The sequence below is a fragment of the Anas platyrhynchos genome, chromosome 1 (genome assembly GCF_047663525.1).
Source record: "Anas platyrhynchos isolate ZD024472 breed Pekin duck chromosome 1, IASCAAS_PekinDuck_T2T, whole genome shotgun sequence".
Lineage (NCBI taxonomy): Eukaryota > Metazoa > Chordata > Aves > Anseriformes > Anatidae > Anas > Anas platyrhynchos.
In genome coordinates this window covers 36,354,900-36,375,923 of record NC_092587.1, presented here as the reverse complement: position 1 = coordinate 36,375,923, position 21,024 = coordinate 36,354,900, and the positions used below count along the sequence as shown (strand labels likewise).

General features: G+C 41.4%; 1 protein-coding gene across 4 annotated transcripts in view; it reads right to left on the bottom strand.

Moving 5' to 3' along the window:
- The window catches only part of HMGA2 (high mobility group AT-hook 2), a 116,707-nt gene that overhangs the window by 64,395 nt on the left and 31,288 nt on the right, over nucleotides 1–21,024 (bottom strand). The window contains exon 4 of one of the 4 annotated variants that reach the window (XR_005269008.2): nucleotides 8,071–8,203. The exons of 2 other annotated variants lie outside the window; for them this stretch is intronic. The gene's annotated coding sequence lies outside the window, so the exon portion shown is untranslated. The remainder of the gene's footprint in view (nucleotides 1–8,070; nucleotides 8,204–21,024) is intronic. One more of the 4 variants, XR_005269011.2, reaches the window with a different exon arrangement.

The following is a 21,024-nucleotide window of genomic DNA, read 5'->3' as shown; positions in this document are numbered from 1 at the left end:
CAGTGGGACTACTCATGTGAGTAAGGATCTGAGGTCAGATCCTTGCAGCATTTTGCACTGTAAACCAAGCATTGCAGGGGGCATTTGTACCATAAACTCCACCTGCCTCCAGATTAGCAACTGATACTCTGGCAGCCTTCACTCAATGTGCTTATACCTGTTCAAATGATACCAAGGAGAAGACACCATGCTGCCAAGAGAATAGCATCTACCTTACAAACTGTTTGAAATGGAAAATTTGTCACTGCAAATTTGACTAATTCAGGTTGCGAGCAAAGGCAAGTTTTACAGGCAGGAGACTCTTTCATTAGACAAACCAATACCTACTGAAAAGAAACGAGCATCTTTTCTCAACCTTTGCCCTGCATACAGGATGCTTCACATACAGGCTTACGTATATCCACATGCACACCCACAGACATGTCCACTTCAGCTTTTACACCTTGTACATGTATGTATTGTATATATGACTTGTATATAGTCTCAATCGCCACTACTAGTAGTAAAAAAGCCGAAATGGGAGCCCCTCTTAAGCAAGAAAAGTCACAGATTGCTAAATCACAGATTTTATTGCCAGAAATTAAATCACAGATGTATTTTATTGTTAGATAGTCTAAGCGACAGGTGGAGGATGGCCTTACCTCTCCCAAGCCCTAGGAACTGATCTGGCTCCCTAGAAGAAAGCCTTTACAAGTGGGAAGCTTTTCCTGTGTCCCATCTGCTAATAAAACAGATGTTTGTTTTCTAGCCACACTGACCTCTTGATACTGCCTGCTCCTTCCTCCCTGCCCAATGCCTCACCCCTCCAACACCATTCCATGCTAGTGGGGAACCCACGCTAGGGTTTATAGGCTAGTGCTCCCCATGGCCCCCTTGGACCCAAGGAGCCACCCCTTGACACCCTGTGACAGCAGATGGTTTCAACCCTAACTTGCTTTTTCTGGTAAGAGCCTTGCTGGCACTGGCAGGACCCAGAATGGGTTGCCTTTTTGCTGTCTGGGTATTGGTAGGGCTGGGGAGTTCAGGCAAGTTTGAGCCCTGTGGTGCAGCAACCCATGCAGATGCTGGTGACCAGGACCAAAGGAACAGCTTGTCTTCATTCTTCCTATTCTCTTCCCCTTCATTCCTGCCTTGGTAGCCCCAAAATATTTCCAAGGCAGCACCTATTACAAAACTTTTCTGTAAAAATGTTGATACAACAGAAATGTGCAAGAATTCCATCAGGACAGACCTTCACAGTGGTACAGATGAGATTCTGCTGTTTCCTCCTCTCACGTCACCATATCCTGTCCGAAGTAGCCCTACGCTTTTTCATCTCAACTATGCACGTGGGTGCAATTCCTTTTTCACTCAAATAACCAAGTATTCTTTCTGCATCTTGTGGGCACATGACCCTGCAGGACAAAGCGTGAATAAAAAGAGTCTGAGACAGAGCTTTGTCCTGTGTAATGGTCGCCAGCCTTCCCCACCACTGGGCAACAATGCGAAGGAGAGGGAAAACACTGCTTCCTCTGTCAGCCTGAGCTGTACTGCCAGTGGGATGTTGTACCTACGGGTCATGCTACTACATGGTCTTGGAGACATTGAGCAGCCTGTAGATAGATCCGTGGTCCAACTGGTACAAAAATAACCATGAAAGCAAAAATTGAGTGGTTTGTTGTTATTTTTTTTAATCAGACCCTTTGCCATACCTTGACTTTACACCCTTCTCTTGCAGCCAGCAATACCGTATTTCTGTTTAAATTTAGAAATGATACAAGCCTATTTATTTGTCATCAGTATTTTGAAATTTCAGTCTGGCACTGCTTGGAAAAGTAAAAAGGCTTTATTGTATTTTTTTATTATTATTATAAAATTAAGCCAGTATTATTTAAATAACAGCCTCTGTTAGGGCTTTCTGATATCCTCTGAAATCAAGAGATTGAGGAGGCAGTGATCTCCTTTCCCCAGGAGAAGGCATGCTGGAAGGCACTGGATGAGCAAAACACTTTTCTGTGCACAGAGCAGGTGCAAAACCTTGGTGCAGATGGTTGTCTTTTATGTTCTCAGAGGAAAAAATCTGTTTTTAATTGGTACTTTTTGTAGCTCACAGTTCATCAAGATGGTTCGAACTGGCACGTTTTCATGAGCCTTCAAGCACCTGCAGTAACCTTCTGTGGTTTCAGGAGGAACAAGAAAGTGCATCTTTTTCATAGCATTGAGGAAGGATGAGAAAAAAAAAAGAGGAGTTTTGATCCCCAGGATAGCGATGCAATGCCATGTCTATAAAAGCACTTGCTACCAAGTCTGTAAGAGGCAAAGCAGTGCTGTCAATATCCGTTACCCAATCCAAGTTCATCAGCCCGCTGAGCCTGGAGCTGTGGGCTGCCTCCCTTGAGCATTCAAGGACTCAGCGGAGGAAGCAGGATCGGTGCAGCTCCTCTCCCCGAAAGCACACGTGCAACGCGGGGACTTTTAGAGGACTGGCCCAAACCCAGCTACACTCCACGTCTCACACCCCTCACAGTGACTGCAGCCTGATACTTCGTGAGATTCCCTTCAGAGCAATCCTGTCCTGGTTCCTGGGAGCATCCATTGCCCTGCTCACTCCTCTTCCCACCACCTCCCTGGGCCCTGCTGTTGGGCAGCAGCAAATAAAGGGGCAATCAGCACACCTCCAGCCCGGGCTCCCCAGCAATTGAAGAATGCGGGCTGCTGCGCTGGCTGAAAGGCTTGGGAAAGTGCAGCCCTGCTGTTTCATGTCAACATTCCTCCCCCTCTGCCTTTCCCAAGGTCTCAGGCAGAAAATCCTTTTTTGTTCTTATCAGTTCAAACAAGAACAATGAATTCCTCAAGCCCGCAAGAATGTGACAAGGTGCCAACAAAGCCAACCAGGAAGGTGATGTATGGTCTATAGGCTGCAGCTCAAATAAATCACTTCACAAACCAGTGCTGCAAGGAGTGATTTCAAACAGCTTAGAGCCTCCAGTTCTAGCTCTGCCCTTCAGATTTTCACCTGCCAAGTATCCCAAATAAAAGCACTGTGTGTGACGCTAAAATGCTGTGTGCCCTTTGCTTTTGTTACCAGTAATAACTATGCAGCATGTAATTAAATCAATATTACCGTGGGGTGTCTGCACAGCTTTGGTGAAGGCAAGAGTTGCAGTTTCCATCATAAACCCTTAAATTCGAAAGTTTACAGCTGGCTGTAAAACTGGCTCACTGAGCAGAACTTGGCATGCACAGCTGTTAGCCAGGGAGCAAACGATTTTTACCATATTTCAAAAATAATTGGTTTGGCTCTTTAAAATCTTACTAATGTTTTAAAAAATGAGGTTACCATGTCTGGATGCTTTTTAGCGTATATCTTCCATTTCTACAAAGAAACGCTGGCAGGCAACTGATCTCCTAGTAAGCCAGTCTGATTGGGAAAATAAAAGAGTAATGACCAACATGCTCAGTCATAAAAAGGCAGCTTAGCAGGTACATATTCCACATGCATAAGGATCTGGATGTCTCTTCCTCTGCTTGGACAGCATGCCTTCTAGAGAGAATTCACATGATGCTTGACACTGTAGAAATTAGCACAAGAATAATTGTTTCATGCTGAATTACACTGACATTAGTGAAAATTCACAGTGTGGGCAAAATGGCAAGCAGGTATCCAAGATGCTCAGCCCACGCATGGGCACTTTACCAGCCAGTGATTAAAATGAAGCATGCCTAGCCTTGCTATAAGCTACAGGCTGCTCAAATTCAGCTTTCTCCATGCATCACTGCCACCACAGCACAGCACCAGCCCTAGGGAGCAAAATGTTGGGAGCGATGACCTGTGACACACCATCAAACTCCTTGTTGCAATGAGCTTCACCATGGATGGAGTTTTCCTGTTTTACATCACCTCATCTCGTCTCAGGAGACACACTGCTTGGCAGACACACCAGCACTGCGCCTACTCCATCATCTACCTCATCTACATCCTGCCTCACCAGTGTACATACCACTGGGACATCAGCTGCAAAGGGTACACCACAACCATGCATCCCTGTCCTGTTTGTCCTCAGAAAACAAAGTATCTCTTGCTCTTAGCCTGTGGCAACCAGGCTTTCCTGGATTTGCTCGGTCTGTTATCCATGTCTGCAAGCTAGTGACTAAAAAACACCATAAAGAAGAAGAAATAATATAGCTGGCTGGTGGAGCTTGGTGCTTTTCAGATATTTTTACTGCTTGTGTTAGTAACCAGTAATGTACCAGCAAATTTGTTGGAGAGTACTGAAAAAAAGCAGTACCACCTCTGTAATGAGAAATCTTTCTGTGGCTCTGTATTGCTACATTTTTCCTAATAAATGAGGAGAGACAGAGCTGGTGTTCTGTTCTGCCTCTCACCCTACTGGTCACCTTTTAACATGGCTCCATTCGCAGCAGGACTTGGTCCTCCATCTTTAAGGGGCAGACTTGCACAGCTACGAAGAAGCAGTTTTCTTTAAACTCTGCAGAGATATGTTTTTTAAAAATCTCTGCCCTAAATACATATTTTATACAACATACCAAAGCAGTCAAGTAAGTAATTCGTATGCTGGGCTGAAATGGCTTATTTGGAATTGCTGCAGTCTGCAGTGCAGCCTGCTGAGCATGTAGTAGGGGTCAAAAAACCCTTCTGGAGAGATTTCTGTGTACAGGTCATTCTAGCAGAATGCGAAAGACTTTTCTGATATCTACCTTGCCACTTCTGCTCCCTGAAGGAGTCCTTGCGGGCTTGGATATGCGTATCAGTGCCCTGGTTTATGCCAGTCAAAACAATCACTGCTGCCAGTGAGCGAAGCAGTCTGGATCGAAGCCTTCCAAGCCTGGGGGCTGCACAAAGCATACAAAGAAAGCAACCACCACTTCGGGTTGTGCGTTGCATTTAGAAGGAGATTTTTTTTTGTTGTTGTTCTGACACTGAAATGCAGCATTCCTGATGCGTGAGGTGTGGCAACAACAGAGGTGAGACGTGGCGTGGAGCCCAGACTCGCTTGCTTAGGCATTATGATCAGGCTGAGATCTCTGTCACTTTGATGGAACAGGGAAGAGGCAGGGAGAGGAGAAAGCTGGGCTCCTGGGACCAGTGACACAGGTGACAGAAACAGGAGAACACAGAGGATGGCAGTGGTGACTGGCAGGAAAGCAGCTGGGAGCTGCTACCTCGAAAGACTTGCACGCTAAGCTCCATAATGGGTCCTGGGATACTAGGTGAACTTCTTTCTTAAAATCTCAGATGCTGAAGCCAAATGCAAATATAAGAATATTAAAATACATCATCATTAAGGCGTTTTAATGGAAAAGCTCAAAATCCTGAAGGCAAATATAAAAGCTGCTGCTCTTTCAAGTTGCTGATGATTCTCAGCCAATCTCATGAAGCCTGGTGTAGATGTTCTCTTTCAGCAAAACTTCTGTACAACTACAGAAATTATACACAGGAAGCACTGAGGCACTTTTCAAAATCACATATGCAGTTTTTGATTGAGAGAGCTTTTGACATTACAGAAGAAGTAAGGGGCAGAGAACTCCAAGGAACTATTTCTACATTACCACTAGACATTTACATTTGACGGTACTTATAAAGTCTTGACTGTCTCCATCTGCTCTACACTCTGTTGGCCTACTTAAATAGAAATTACAAAAATATAAGGCACTTTTAAATAAAATATTTAATTTTATTGTACTCTTAATTCACTTTTACCTTGTAAGTGTAATTCAGGCCATACTAAATTATATATCTACACAACATGAAGGCCTAAAAAGACCTAAATTAGCTCCATTCTTCTATTAAATTACTTTTTTTTATATCAAGATTGAAGAACTCCATGGGAATTTTAACTAACAGAGACAGTATGTTAATCCATTTTACCTCGAGAGCACAAGGTCTTAGCACATATTATGAGCAGAAATGATCTTTAGCATCCTCTTATTCTCACCTCATAAAACAAACAAGTGAACACGTAGTTTGGCACAAACCTCCCTGCTCAAGAAAGGCCCCAAATGACATAAGAGCAGATGTCACCAGCTGGGACTGAATTATAGTAAATTGCCTCCCACCATGAGCACTGTGTCCTGTGCCTACCACAGGTATATTTTGCTGCAGCATCTTGCTCAAATAAATATGCATTTGCAAAGCAATTGAATACAGATTTTTACTACAAATTACACAGTATGATTAATTCCCAATTTCCAGCTCTGAAATAGTGTCAAAAACGAGTCAACTGACTGTCCAATAAAATTACAACTCAAAAGTAATACTTAATGAAATCCTGTACGAAGATTGTCATGAGCTAATTTTGTGACACCTGCAAAAGGAGAAATTCGCTTTCCGTGTGACCTAAATAAACACTGTCACGGGGGGTAAGAGGGATAAGTGACCCAATCCCGCTTATTTTGCTTATTGCCCATTTGAATTCACCGTGCTTGCAGGATTTCGCTGACTGCCTGGCCCCTGGGAGCTCTGAGACCTCCATGAGTTTCCAAACAGTTGGAACAGCACTAAAAAAGCCTTCATAATGAAAACAAGTGGCTGGTGATATGGTACGGTTAATCCTCCACTCTTAATTACACTAATGACTTGTTTATTTGGTTACTCGTATCACGTTATTAGTAAAATCTCTGCACTGTTATTCAGATCCTGAATGATAATCTTTTCTCTGCTACCTCTTCCCTAAAAACATCAGAACAGACATGCCAGGTAGGCCATGAAGCCCAACAACTCTTCTGAAACAGCCACCAAGGAGAAACACTTACAGAAAGTAGTAGGAATACAACAAGCACATAATGATATTTCCCATAATGCTGCCTCAGTTTTCAATGGTTTATGGCTCTGGGACATCCTGAACCTAAGCCGTGGTATGGAAATGCCCTGGATGAAATCGCCTTCTTTGCATCTATCCAATTAATCTTTGAATTCCCATAAAAACTTTCAGTTGCTTCAGCATTCTGTTTTCAAAATGTATTGTGTGAAAAAACATCTCCTTTTGTTTCCATCAGACTGACCAGCTATCAGTTTCATTAAATGACTCCCAGTTCTGTTATCAAAAGCATGAAAGTGAACATTTCCCCTTCTGCGTGCCACTACTGACTTTGAGACCCTCTGAACACATGCTATCCACTCATCTTCCATCCCGGCCAAGGAGCCCCATTCTACTTGTTTTTTCACTTGAAATTCCTTCAATACCTTTAATTACCAATTTTACTCTTGTGTGTCTTCTCCAGTTCTACTCTCTTCTTAATTCCCCACACCCTCAGTACTTGCATTTTTGGCTACCAGAGGAGAGCCTCCTGGATGGCTGAGGAATGCTCAGTGGTGTCTGGAGGAGACCTGAAGTTTCCTCTGGCTATGTCTAGACTGGGTGGCGGCTGAATGCTGTGGTGGGCCAATTGTCCTGGTCAGGGATGGAGCCTGAGCATGCCATGGCTCCGTTTTGGCCCTGGCTGTGTCTAGACTGGGCAGCGGCTGAATCCTGTGGTGGGCCAGTTGTCCTGCTCAGGGATGGGGCTTGAGCATGCCTTCTGGCCCATGCCTTCTTGTTTCCTTTGAACTGAGAGTTGTATGTGTTTTGGGCGAGGGAAGAGTAGGAGGCTTCTGTGTCTTGCCTGGACATGGATTTGGAGCATGGCTGGGGTGCACATCTGGAGTTAGAAGCTTGCAAATACTCTCAAGTGCGCTAATTCATACGTAACCTTTATATTCTCATAAAACGGCTTATGAGTGGCCTAGCTGTTTGGGTAAGTAATGATTTCTGTTGCTCTGAAGGTCAAGCAAAATGTGAAGTCTGACTTTGCCCTTCTACAACTCAGTGCTTTATAACTCAATGCTTTCCTGATATTAGCACGAACTCAGGCGTCCTAAAAATCCTGCATACCCGTCAGTCCACAGCTCGAGAAAGAAGCCTGCTGCTATCTCAGCTTCCCTATGTCAGTCACATAACTGTGCCCCAAAGACAGGGGATGAACAATGTCGCAGCGGCCTGACATACCATACCAATTTATCTGTTTTGTCCCTTTCCCCCTCCATTTTTTAGACTGCAAGCCTTCCCTGTGACTGTACAGAACATATCGCACTTTGGAAACACCTGTGCTGTCAATAGTGACGGCCTGGGGTCTCTGCACGTGAAGTCTCCATCCTCCCCAGCGAAGCATCACCGGCTCAGCTGCAGTCTCTCCACAGGACCTCTGGCTTTCCCCGAGGCTCGTTCTGCAGAATGCAGAGGAGATGAGGTAAAACCAGGGACGGTCGTGCAGGTCCTACCTTTTTCTCTCTTTACAGAGATTAACCAGAAACAAAAACACAGCCTCTGGCTGTTTCACTGAGTTACCAGTGTTTCCAAGACTTGTGCTAGGCATGCAAAGTACGTATTCTTGAGGATTTATTGTTGTTTACGGTTTGTTTGCTTTTTTAAACTAAGCTGCTTAAGTTCCCATTAAGGAATTGTGCACTGCCTATGCAGGCACAGCTAAATTAGCTTTGCAGCAACCTGTCTTTGCCCTGAGCTGCTCCTGACAACATTCCAGTTGTTTTGGGAAACCTAGGATCTGTCAGATGGCAAATGTGGTCTTCCTACTGTTCAACTGCCCCTTCGGCCAAAGAGACAAGAGCTCAAGGGATCTGGCTTCTCTTGTGACAGCTTCAGTAACTGCACCTGAAGTGAGACTGGAGTTTCTTGGTAAATAGAGGAGTGCTGTTGTGATACTGTCTCTCTACAGAGCCCTGGATAGATTTTTACGTCCACTTTGGCACCACATGAGCACCTGTTGTTCTCTATATAGTTAAAAAAAAAAAAAAGAAGAAATTAAACCACCACTGACCTACACTAACAGGCACAGCATTATTTGGCAATGCTTTAAAGCTTGAGTTAACCTGAACTTAAAACAGATTTTTAATGTGTAACTGGTCTCCCATCTTCAGACGGAGGCTTCATAAAATGTAAATCTACTGCACTTTAACACGTGCACGATTTCATCCAAGGCTTCTTAAAGCGTTTGCTTTTCTGATGCCATGTCTGATGCATGAGGAGGGACAATTCTACAGGGAACCAGACAGGTAGACCTTGATGTTGTTCCTGGTTGAGCCAAAGACTTTCTGTGCTTCTCCGACAAAGACAATGACCCTGATTTTTACTGGCTATAAAATGGGATATCCCTGCCTCGTATCTATCCCAGCTTAGGTTACAAGCCCTTATGGAAGTGCTGCAATAAATAAAGATTACATTTTCAAATGTTATAGAGGCTAGGGAGTCTGTATTGGCTGAATACATCAGAAAAAAAATAATATCTAAAATCCACGCAAGCTTCCACTGACATAAACCAGACAAAAAAAACAAACAAACAAACAAACAAAAAAAAAACACACACAAACCCGCTAATAAGGCAGAGACAGTGCTTGTAGGGTACTGCACAACACCCTCTAACCCAGCACTTCCCTACGGTTCCTGGACTCTCCCAACACAAAGGAAAGGCACCGCTGCCCTCGCTGCAGGCCCTGGAGGAGGGCTGAGATGAAGGCACCCCTGCCACCACCTGCCCCTGCGGAACCTAGCAGCCCTACAGGGTGCACAGCGCAGCGCCCAGCACACCAGCTGAGGGGTACCCTTCCGACTGACAGGATTTACATTCTCTGCACTGTGCTTCTACAAAATCAGCCGTGAAAGAAGTTGACTGACTCAACAGACTTTTACCACAGCTGTATCTACCTCATTGCTTTGAAAGGGTCCTTTGAATTCCTCGTTTTTGTTTGGTTGTTTGGTTACTTTTTGAGGGAGAAGAGCAGTGCAGTTAAGAGCATTATTTTCCTGCTCTGTCTACATTCATTATGTCCCACCTTGTGATATTAGGATGAATTTCAGTGAATCCAAATGTAACCTCTACCACAATACCACCTGAAACTCAGTGTGTTCTTCCCATCCAACAAATGCATTTCATTATGTATCACTGTATATATATGTATGTATAACCTGGAACATTTGCAAATGTTTGGCTATTAATATGGAAAGCTTTTCATCTCCAGAACCTATTTGCAACATACTAAGGGTTATTCTCACTCACAGATACATATAGATGGGTGTATATATATTTAAAATGACTGACATAGAGATGTAGATATGTTACTGTGGAATTGAAGAAGTGCTGTTGTGGTACAAATTGTCCTACACCCATGTTCATTTAAAAAATGCTAGTATTTCCATTCAGTGTCCAGAAAAGTTCTCCTATAGCATACTACCATATACTAACATATCTAAAGCAGGCAAAGAACTGACAGAAAGCACACTGAAACAACTACACTTTTGCATCCTTTAAAAATATGTTGAAATTGGATGGACTTCCAGTCGAGAGGTCCCAGATACCCTACATTTATCAAAATACTTATTCCTCATTTTAGAATGTATGAACTGTTATTTCAGTTGCATTTCTTATTACTGAAATATTTACCATAATACAGAAGCACACTGAACTAGAAATTAGACAGTAAGAGCACTTGCAATGAGTCAGAATAAAAATCTATTTCTAGAGTAGTACCAGCTCAGACAGTGGCTAGTAATGGATGCTGTGGAAAAATAAATGTGGCAAATATGGAATTTTGGAATAAAAACTTCCTGCATTTTTGAAGTGGGAGATGGCATTACCTCTACTGAGTTTAAAAATACCTTCTGTATAACGTCTGTATAAATCCTTCTTCTGTATCTTACTTTTTTCTATGAATTTGTTTTGTAAACTATAAATACACCTTATATGAAAATCTTCTGTTCTAATTAGCTCATTGATTTAACTGTGTTGTGTGAAAAAAATACTTATTTTTGTTTTTACTCTAACCATTTCTGTTGATGTCTTCTAGTTCTTACATTTTGAGAAGTTATAAATAATGATTTTCCATTCGTGTCACAGAACTAATTGGATTTATGTGTCTCTGACATATTTCTGCTTCAGTTCTCTTATTTTCATTTGAGAAGACCTGGTCTACTTACTCTCCCCTTGTATGGAAATAATTCCGCACCTTTGGACAATCTAATATTCATCTGCACTTCTTCAGGTCCCTTATTATTTGTAGCATTCAAAATGCTAGTTTGCCACTGAGTTGTACATGCCAGAATTATGCTTTGCATTCTGTTTTCTACTTGCTTCCTAACAATTATCAATATTTTATTTCTTATTTTTGACCAAGGCTACCACAGGGCTGACATTTTGCATGAACTCCATTATGACGCCAAGTTCTCTTTCCTCTTTGGAAACAGCTATGTAGGAGTTCACTTCTGCAAAGGCAGAGCTCCTTCTCATTACCTTGAAGACAGCAACAAAAAGTGTCACCTGCTGTTGCATTGCCAAGCCCATTCAGTACCATGAGATCCTTTTCAAATGATCATAATCCTTTTTAGTATTAACTTTCTAAACAATTTTTGACATCACCAAATCATAACTTTACTCAACTATATCTTCAAAATCACAAATTTTGAGCAGTGTAGGTCCCGGCATAATTCCTATCAGAAGTATACTGATACCTCCCCTCCACTGTCAAAGCAGCTCAGAAGAGAACCCTGTTGTTCTCTGATCACTTATTCCCTTTAAGAGCATTTGGTGAATAACACTGAAAAAAACTATTTTGGAAAACCAGACATATCACATACGTTCCTTTGCCACACACACACCAGTCTTGTTTCAGAGAATTCCAATAGGTTTGTGACACACAACTCTAAAAAACTTTCTAAAAAAGCTTACTCTTTTCTTATTTTTATGCACCTCTTCCTACGAATATTATATTTACCCAAGTCCCTATAAATCTTATTTTTTCTCATAGCTTATACCTATTTGCCTGGTGTGGTGATCACAGCTACTGGTCTGCAGTTCTGGAGCTCTCTTGGTGTGGAAGGTGGAACAACTGCCACCTTCTTCTACGGTGCTGAACACCTACTTTATGTGCTACTGCTAGAGCATTGCTGTAGGAAGATTGAGAATTTCTTACCAGTTCAATCTGACTTCTTCAGAGAACAGTATTTGGTTGTTACAATTTCTCACTTCAAGTTTATTGAAGTTTGAAAGCTCCTTTATCTGTATTTCAATATTAAACAGTTCTTCAAAATCATTCACTCTGAAGAAAGCTTCTGGGTGGGAAACTTCAGCTCCTCATAAATATTATTCCTCAGTTCAAGTGTACATTTTTGAGGATTTCAGAGAAAAGGCTCTGGAGCCTGGATTTAAAGCTACCCTTTAACAGCTTTAGGCAAACTGGTGGAAGAATGTGGACCAACCTCCAATTCTTCTGGCTATGATCAAATTTTTATTTGCATGCAGGATACTATTTTCAGAGGCCATTTATCCAGCACCTTTAATTAATACTTTTAGTTTTATTAAGATATTTATATTCCACACATGTTGCTTTTGTCAATACTTTTAAATGCTGCTTTAGGTCATTGCTTTTCCAGATTAGTCAAATATTTGTATCATCATTCACCTAACAAAACCTCTGGCAATAACCATTTTGTATGAAAACTAATTTAGAGGTGCTGGGCTTTTTGCTGTTATTGAAAGGGCCTGACCTCATTAATTCTTTGGTTGGAATTTTGCTTCTAGAAATACCTGTGAGGATTATTTCATAGGTTCATTTTCTAGTTCTTAGATGTCTAATTGCCTAATTTGTAGATGTGATCAGGTAGTTAGTGTTCTAAGTACTATAAATGGCACCCACAATTATTTCCTGAAGCAAATTTACAGGCACAAAAATGAGGGCCATTTTTCAAAAACAGACTAGAAATGTGTTTTTAATTGTAGATAAAAGCATCCCCAGCAGCAGTAAAATACAGCTAGAGGTGCCATGCCCAAAGTGGCAAAGGCTAGGTTCATAATTGTTAGATATTGGCTACAGTTAGTGAAGCTGTAAATGTTATGTGGTGACAAGTACTACATTATGCTTGGACTTTTCAAATCTTTTCTTAATTATTATGAACTGATTGTCAAACCTGAAAAAGAGTTGGGCAAATGTTTGCCCATGTGTACTTTACTGCACAGCATTTCTTGTATGCATACCTGTGTACATGTGCAATAAAAGTGAAGCCTTTCCTTCTTCTAACTAAACAATGCATGAATGAGACTGGTATAAATACTACTCTGAGATACTTCCTATCAACTTCTGACTATTCCAACAGCATTGTAAGCTCTGGCCTAACATCCTCAGGTTTTTATCTTCCATAGATTAAACAAATAAAAGGCAAACAGCATGCAAGATAAGCATATAAGAAGTTAAGTCATCCTTCTATATGACATTTGGGCTGGAAACAGCATAATGCCTTGCATTGCATGGAGGCTGGTGACGAGTCGTATCCCTTAGTGTCTTGGAACTGGTCTTGGAACCAGTGCTGTTTTTTATCACAGAATCACAGAATTGTCTAGGTTGGAAGAGACCCCAAGATCATCGAGTCCAACCTCTGACCTAACACTAACATATCTTTATCAATAACACAAGCAGCAGGTTTGCAGATGACACCAAGCTGAGTGGTGTGGTTGATACAATAGAAGGAAGGGAAGCCATCAAAAGGGACCTGGACCCGCTTGAGAAGTGGGCCCACATGAACCTAATGAGGCTCATGATTTTTAGAAAACTTTAGACTGTGTCTGTAAAATCTTTCCATGGGAATAAAAATCCGCAACAGACAAGAGGCATTTTGCCTGTTTTTGCCTTGGATAGTAATGAAGGAAAATTACAAAATCAACACTCTTAAGTATAGAGGCAAAGCCTTCTTTAATTCTCATTTCTTTAACTGAAAGTCCCAGCTGTGGAATGCTGGAACTGGGATACTGAAAAACTGACTCAATGTAAAGCACTTAATTGTCATTAGATGTAAAAGTGAAAGGTATCTCTACTATACTTCCTGTCCTGGAACTTTAAATGGAACATATGGCACAAGTGGGTGGAGAGCCTGGATGTGAAAATACAGATACAGTTCTCTTTCCAGAAAGACCATGAAGAGTAACTTACTGATCAAATGAAGTCGGAAACTCACAGAGCACCAGATATGGTCAAGGAATGTCAGAGTTTTAGGAGCTGCTGATTAGTTACAGAGACCGAAACTTGCTTACAGTTGCTAGTTATCTGGTACCCACCAGGGTTAAACATGTTATAAGGAATCACTCCACCTTTACCAAAAGGGCAGAGAAACAAAGCAAAACTGAAAAATAGGTTCTGGACTCTTCAGTGTTAGCTGCCTTTCTTGTTGGCACTGTGAAGTGACAGAAGTATGTTGCAGCATTGAGTAACTAAGACCGGAATGTGATCTAAATATTCCTTGAGTGATACCAGTGTTTAGAATTTGTGGAGTGACGATACTTGAACCAGTTCTGTGTTATTTCCTTTTCCCTCTAACAATGGACACTAATAGCAGAAATATTCTGCCTCACTCATGTTATATAAGAGTTCTCCTCCTACACCACCGTTTTAGTCAGAGGGCAGGTCAGTGGGCAAAATATGCTCATTACTATTTCCTTTGCTTCAGAAACACTTGCCAAATTGCCGTGGCAAACGTTTTGCATTTGCCTTTCAGGCTGAGTGGTTTGGAGACTCTGGAAACATGCCAACGACCAGCGGAGTAGAGCGGGACACTTGTGCTGACCGCACCGAGCTCTTGATCAGACTATGAGCACTGCGTTCAGGACTGCTCAGAACGGCTTCCCAAATGAATAACGTCTTAAACACCAGAGTTTCACTTACTCTCCAATTAAATATGTAAGTATAAACTCATCATTTTAGACACTCTGAGGCCTCCTCTGGAGTTCTGTCTTTCTTATTCCACTCGAAGTCCCTTTTACTCTGTCCCTTCTTTGAGTTCCCTCACTCTGCTTCGTTAATATCACAGAACTACAAATTCTGAACTGCAAGAGACCCTTCACATCATCTAGTCCACTGACTGCAAGAAAGCCCACTGACTTTTCAGTACATTTTTTGTAACGCAATGTAATCTCTTGCTTCTTCTTGCCCTCTGGCTTTGCTCCACTTTTCCCTTCGTTTATGTTGTATAACAGATTACGGCCTATCTTTCTTTCCACTTTGTCTTTCGTGTCTGCTTCCTCCTTCCTTTTCTTTTTATCCACTTTTTTTTTTCCCCTTTCTGTGATGCCTCTGCTACACTGCCCCTGCATTTTTTCTTCTCCTTTTCTGACAGCACGTCTGCCACTCCATCCTGTCATATCATCCCATCTTTACATGAGAGGACTAGGCCTTCTAACCAAAGATGTACAGGAAAGATTCATTCATGTCTCTCTCATCTCAGGTATGACATTGATTACTTTTATACATCAGCCTCAGGCCTTAGACTGTCTAAAGAGTATGAATCCTTTATTGCCTTTTTAACCTCTCTGTATCTGAAAGAGAAAAAACATGCTTTTGTTTGCTCCTTTTCCCTCTGTGCATGCTCGGTCCCCCCATCTGTGGGCTGTTCTGATGTGTCTACAATCACTGTCAGATGGTCTGTCTTACTCCACCTCTTCTCAACCAGATTTTTTCCATTTCTCACAAGAAACTAAGGGTCGAAAGAAAGAGTAGAAGAATGAAACTATGTGCTGGGAAAACCTTTTAAAAATATGAAGGTAAGGGAGCCAGGAACAGGACTCACACAAAGAGGAAGCTTTAGCAGGAAAGAGAAGGGTGCTTTCACAGGGACAAGCATGTCTAGCTGCTGAACTAGCTGAGGAAGATGGAAATTCACTGCCGAGAAGAAAGCAACTCCATGGACTGTAAGAGCAGAAAACCATCAGACAGGACATCGCAGGCTTCTCGCCTGACTTTGCTCTTACCCTGCAAACCTAAGAAGAAACAGGGAGGGAGATACATGTGGACATTCATTATTGTGCTTAGATCTCCATATGCCAGAGCAGCTTAAAACACCTTGTATGTAGAAGCTCTTATATGTCTATTTTCCTTCATAAAGCATATGTCTGACAGTGAAGTAGCATGTCATGCGGCTTTCAGGATTGGCCCTCTGGGATGACAGGAACACGAGAAAGAGCCAAGGGGATCAGTGGTTGGAGATGCCATCTGGCTTCACATCTGTGAAACTAACAGCTCTGACAGAGGGAGCTACTCCGGCAGACTTCAGGAAATAAGGCTGTGGAAAGCTTCCTAGACCAAGAAAGCATGACACTGCCTGTCCTGGGACATCGCCCCAGCAACCTGACATGCTCCTAGGTAAGCAAAACCCCACCAGAGCAGCAAAAGGCAGTGGGGAAATCCAACAGTGAAACCTGTGGTGATCACTGCTGAGCCCAGCTCAGCCAGCAGCATCCCAGCAGACACAGTGGAGCTGAGCTCCAGTTTCACCATAGTTTGGTAGCTCTCCCCTAAGTGACTCAAAGCAATGGGGTTTCCAGTACGTCCCTCGGGAACCTGCACTGTGGCCTTATAGATTTTGATCTTTGGAAATATTCATGATATTCAACACAAATTTTCCTTTGGTCAGTTTTTCCTATTACATCCACTTTATCTTTTATTTTTTACTGGGTCTTTGTTCATTTTTACACTAAACATGCTGAAAATACTGAACCTCTGCTAATATTTATAAATCTATAAGCGTTTCATATGCTGTTTGGAATACTGATTCTCATAGCCCCTAACTGAAAAATAAATAAATAAATAACCCAAGAAGATGTTAATTACAAAAATCTTTAAAGTCATGAATCTCACTACCCTTAAAAATACAGTATCAAGAGCAACAGAAGGAAAGCACGAAAACAAACAAATAAAAAAAAAAAACACCCAAATACTAGTGTACTTAGTAAACATTCTTTTTGTTGTTGTATTATACAGGACTTTAAGAACGTATTTTTCTATTACTTTCTACCTCTTTAGAAAAACTGTTAAAAGAAACAAATCAAATTCTATAGCCACATTAAGTTACACTATTATTAATCACTAATGACTTTTCTATGATACTCCATTTTCAGCCATGCTCATTTTATGTGTGCAAAATCCCTACATAGGGAAGAAAGTACCAAAAGTCACTGAAAGTACTGTAGTACAGCTACTTATCCATTGCTTTTTTTTTCCACGTTCATTTCATCACTCATTACTACTAATGCACCTATTACTGTTGCTACACTGACTTTTAATACATAAAAAAGATTTTTTTTAAAGCTATGAAGTTATGCTGCTGTTACATAAAGGAGGTGATTTTAATCAGAACAGGCTAAGATAATTCAGCAATACTTCTCCCATCTGACTGACAGATGCAATTTACAAATAGAGGAGAGAAACAGTTTAAAGCTTGAGTGAAGGAAAACATTTTCCATGTAAAAGAGCTTGTTAACTTCACTTTAAACACAAAAATATTTTGCAGCCCAACCTAAAAGACAAACATATTGGAATTGAAATTTTGGACTTTTTCTGAGCATACAGCTTTTATTGCTTAGTGCTGCTAACTGCCTTCTAGTACTACAGAACCATTTTTGCAGTAATGGCAAAACAAAATTTTTACATCAGCACCTCATTACTATTCAATGATCTCCACGTACCGCCACAGAAGGCTATGTTAATAAAGGTCAACATTACCATCTATCTGTATAATCTTTTGTTAAAACCGTACTGTAAAGGATCAACCAGTCTGTTTAATGCATTTGTAAAAATCTGATTAACCCATACCAAAGTCACAGAAAACACTTCCACATATTTTAAATACTTGACTCAAACCTAACAGATGAAGGTACAATAGGTTCTTTATCAAATATTTTAGTTTGATATTAAATTATTTCCATTCCTGTAAACAGTACATTAGCTGACTTATTAAATCGACTAGTTACTCATTTAAAATTACTTCCTTGCTTTGCGGTACTAGGAAATGACTCTTTAACAAGTATTCTTGAAAGTGTATCATTGCTCATTTGCTCGGTAAGGTAAGTTGATGCCTTTTAAAGCAGCATATCAATTTGAAATTTTTAAATAAAAACTGAAGCAGCAATTAGCCACCTCAACAAGCATGCCAACAAGTAAAGGACAGGATTGTTCAGTTACGGCAGTCTACCTAACCTTAACTCTTCTCACTAACCCCACCAAATATTTACCTTTCATATTTATTTTGTAAAGTGCTGCATTATCATTATTTTTCTGAAAGAGATTAGTTGCTGCAAAACTTCCTTTTCCTAAGCACTTCAAGAAAAGCAGCACACATGTCAGCAAAACTTAATGGAAAAGTCACAGTGAGCTGAATGCCACATGTAGGACACGCCACATTAAATACAACCCTAGCTGCATGCACGGAGACTGAGACTGCTTGCCAAATCATTAAACATTGCTCTGACTGTATTCCATACATTTGATATATTCTGTACATAGTACTCCATATCATTTATTCCACAGATAACTTAAGGATTTTAATGCAATTTTCCATGTATAGGTACAACATTTTTGTGACTGTGGACGTAGGGGTTACGTATAAATTTAGGAGCAAGATGGGACTCTTATTTGCAGAGAAATACAAGATTGATTAACTTTGCTGCCACTGGGTGCAAATCTGTGATGCCCTGCTTACAACCTGAGAGGGCTGAACTTGACCTGCAGACAACTCACTCTCCGGATCTGAGCACACTTCCCATACAGCCGGGCACAAGCAGGAGCTGCCACAGTGACTCCAGACAAAACTTAGTCCATCAGCTGACACAGAATCAGAAAGGTTAGCCAGCTCTTTTCAAATGATAGGACGATGTACATTTCAGATTGATAGTGAAGCTATTCAAGGATGAAGCAAAAATCACAAAATGAGAAAAAAAGCCAAGTGATTTCACTGCAGAGAGAGGTTAAAAGTTTGTCCTCACTGATGTTTGACAGAGCTGTAATGAAGGGTGACATTACCAAATGCATTCTATCAGGGGTCACTACTGCCATGTCTTTATGAGAAGGATTGACACTAAAATTCTAGTTGTGAGGACATCAGAAACTTGATTGACCTTAAGTAAGAATTTTAAAACTTTTTTTTTTTTGGATTGGTGGTGGTTTTGTTTTTCCCAAATGTAACCTTAATTTTGAGTCTCTCAGGCTTACAAACATTAGGATTCAAAAGTTTGAACTGCAATAATATTTTATTTTTTTAATTGCAGTTTAATAAAATATTTTTGCTTTGGAATTCCTTCAATTTGAAAATATCCGTGTGTGTCTGTGTGTTTACGTATACAGAAGAATTGCTCAAATACAGGCACTTCTAGGAAACTTGCAAAACACATACTGATCAATCTATTCTTTCTCATATAGCATCCAATTTACACACAAACTACCTCCTTCATTCACTAACTCCTTGCCATCAAATCAGATCTGCCCAATTTCTACGTGACTGCTCACCACAGTTGCTGACAGCACTCCTGGAGTGTCCCTCAAACCAATGAAGGTCCTGAATCACTGAAGATCTGTAAGTATTTTTTTAACTTAAATACTTTTACTACCACATACTCATCAGGCATGGGTGCTTTGCATACGTAACATCTGATGAATATTTGACCAATGAACAATAAAATGCATTCCCACTCACCTCTGGAGGTAGCTTTGGCTAATGGAATAGACTAATAGAGCACTCATTTATCAAAAAGAAGATGCAAAGAAAAGGCTGAAGAAATCAAAAACAGAATGTACAATCAAAACGAATGTGAGCCCAAAATGAAGGAGAAGATACTTACAGGGAGCCCCGAGCCAAGCGGCTGCAGCTGCCACCACAGCTGCCATGGAGGTGTGGGAAGAGAGACTTCCACTCAATGCCACTCATCACTTTCATTTGCATTAAAATGCTTCACATTGCTGCCCACGTAATCATTCCAGGTACAGTTACTGTGAAACCGAGACTAAAATAACCACCCACACCACAGCCAGAACGTCTCTGGGTGTGTAAAGGTGAACGACTTTGCAGCAAGTGCAAGCAGGACCTCTGAATGCTTCGTATCTCTGCGTGTACCAGGAATGTGAACAGCATTATCTTTGCATTTATGCACTGACAGCCATAGATTTTCTAGCTACCTGATAAATGCAGCGTGTTTTTTTTCTATCCTGTCATTTCTGGTATGTAAAACCCTCAGCTGACACTACCTATTAATATCTGCAAGTCTCCTCACAAGGCTGAATGCTTAGTCCTTTATCTGCAAGAAGCAGGGAAAGCAGTGTCTGCTAGGGTAGATACTTCTGAGAACATCATTCCCATGGGTTAGGTTTACTTGGGCAAGAGGGAACTGGGAAGAGGTGCCTACAGCAACCTGCTGCAGGCTGCAAGACCTGGCACGGGGTAAAGAAAGCAGAAACGCAACAGGCAACAGTGGGAAGAGTAATCAAACAAGAACTGCTCATTCCTTATTGGCCTGGCTTTGTACGTGGGCCACACGTGCAGCTCAGGAGATAGACGATCACCTCTGGTCTTGACTCACCAGTCAATGGGGAAAGTTGGTTAATGACTTCAATTACAGATCTACCATGGGTAGCTGAGTATTACTGATGGGCTGAAGACAGTCCACATCCCCACAAAGATGTAAAGACGTCAGTACCACTGTAATGACTTTAAAGATGCCTTTCTGCCAAGTACATTTGCCCCTATACAACTTTAAATTTCAAACACATACTGTACTGCGGCCAGAATTGATAAAGATGCCTTGTTTTCAAAAGGGCAAGGGCACTGTCTTGACGTTTACAAAAGTTATAGAAGACATCTGATGAAAGAGGTGTCACAGAACACCACTCTGCCCAGCCCAGGACTGCTCTACCTCTTCTCCTCTCAGCTCATAAAAGCGAAGATCAAGCTCACACAGGACACTTCCTCAGGATGGATAAACAAAGAGTCACCAACCCACCCCTCCCAGCCAGTCATGCTGCCCAGGAAAAGCCCTATGCATTTGTTGTTGTTCCTCCAATACCACTTGTGAGAACTCTTTCTTCTGCCTCAGGAGCAGCGAACAGAAAATTCCTTTATGAAGCCTGGTGTGTATGACTCAATTAACAGGCCATGACTGGGCACAGAGGATGTAATTATTAAAACTCCAGGAAGCAAAGAGTCTCTGTCCAAACTTTGAAATGCTACA